This window comes from Pundamilia nyererei, unplaced genomic scaffold (genome assembly GCF_000239375.1).
Source record: "Pundamilia nyererei isolate P.nyererei 1_Seehausen unplaced genomic scaffold, PunNye1.0 scaffold00068, whole genome shotgun sequence".
NCBI classification, from domain to species: domain Eukaryota; kingdom Metazoa; phylum Chordata; class Actinopteri; order Cichliformes; family Cichlidae; genus Pundamilia; species Pundamilia nyererei.
In genome coordinates, this window is record NW_005187469.1 from 979877 (window position 1) to 981904 (window position 2028).

Sequence of the window (2028 nt, forward strand, 5' to 3'; positions counted from 1 at the left end):
GCCCTGCCAGGGTTGATCAGGCCCTGGAGTGTGTCACTGGTTTATGTCAAATTGTTATTTCATTTCTCCTCTTCTTTCTTCTGTTTAGTTTTCTACAGTTTATTTTCTCCTATCTATTCACTGCATCCAAAAAATAATAAATATTACCTCTTTAGCATTTATGGAGCCTCACTTTTTCAAAGGGATAGAAAAGGTGATAAAGAGAAGTAAGACAAAAGGGAGAAGAGAGGAGAGCCGGAAGGGGGGCACCCAATCTGACTTCCGACACCTCCCAAGTCCCCGCCGTATCGGGCTGTACGCTCTACCTCCCCACTGCCTCCCAGAAAAGGGAAGAAGAGCGGAATATTTTCTTCTCGTGCGGTTAGCTGACTGCCTTAGCTGCCCAAGTGATGTTAGCCCTTTTTAACCATAGCCAGTGACTGGTCCTCTTAGCAGTGTTAGCTAATTCTCTTATAGCCTGCTGTTGTGCCTGTCCTCTGATCGGCGATGACAATATCCCGTCCCTATAGAGTCCAACGCTGCTGAGGCATTTGGGAAGTCTGAGCCAATTCTTAACGTAGGAGCTCACTAGCCACTCTAGTCGATTGGCATGATTGAGTGAGACCTCATACATTGTCAACGGCCACAGTAGTCTGGGTAATAACCCAAACTGGAAGCACCAAAGCTTCAGTTTCCCTGGGAGTGCAGTGTTTTTAATCCGCTTGAGGTCATTAGCCATTTTCTGCCTTAGTTGTTCTAGTTGCCACGAATCATTGAGGTCTGCATTATACCACCGTCCCAGGCTCTTTATGGGCTTCTCTAAGACTGTTGGAATTGGTTCTCCACTGAAATAGAATTGCTCGGCTGTCAGTTTTCGTTTTATGATGGAGATGCTGTGAGATTTACTTGGCTTAAACTCCATTCTTGTCCATTCGATGTTTTCCTGGAGCTTCTGTAGCAATCGCCTAGTACATGGTTTTGTTGTTGTAATGATGGTCATGTCATCCATGTAGGCTCTAATGGGAGGAAGACGAAGGCCACTCTTGAGTCTCTCGCCTCCCACTACCCACCAAGATGCCCGCATGACCAACTCCATTGCCATAATATATGCCAGAGGGGAAATCGTGCAGCCTGCCATAACCCCAATTCCCAGGTGCTGCCAGGCTGTGGTGGTGTTCTCAGCTGTCACACAAAACTGTAAATCTTGAAAGTAGGTCTTGACCAGTCTTGTGATGTGGTTTGGTACGCTGAAATAGTTGAAGGTCATCCACAAGATCTCGTGCGGAACTGACCCAAATGCGTTGGCAAGGTCTAAAAAGACCACGTCAAGGTCTCTTTGTTCTTTCTTGGCAGTTTGAATCTGGTGCCAGATGACGCTGGCATGCTTCCACAGGTATTTGAGGACTCGTGGGGGTGTTTTTATAGAGCCTATATGAGATGCCATTAGGTCCTGGAGCCGATGCTGCTCTTGCCTGCTTCACTACCTTCTCTACGTCACTCCATGTAGGTGGTCTTTGACCATTTTGTGTCCAGGTGCCTGGATAGGCGGCATATTACTCGGAATGGTAACTGGCTCGTGCCTTGGATCCTCAGAGTAAGTTTTTCTCGGATGATCTTCCAGGTCTTTAATGGGCATTTTTAAGGCACCCGCTCTTCTCTTCAACAAAAAGGCCCCATAACAAAGTTGTATGGGTTGCTGTAGAAAAGGCCCTCCTCCACTGTTTCCTCAGTTGTCTTCTCTCTTTCACTAATCTGTCAATTTCCCACAGTCTCCTGGACTTTAACTGGTTACTCATTGGCTCTGGGCCACAGAATCTGATCTTTCCTACCTTCTATCTTCCTTTCCCTTGCTGGTAGTGGTTGGCTAGACTCAGTGTTGGAAGATTCTGTTGGTTGTTTCTGGATGAGCTCTGGGCTGGAACATGGTGTTGATTATGGCTGGCTTACATCTGTACACAAATCAAATCAAATCACTTTTATTGTCACATCACATGTGCAGGTACATTGGTACAGCACATGTGAGTGAAATTCTTGTGTGCGAGCTTCACA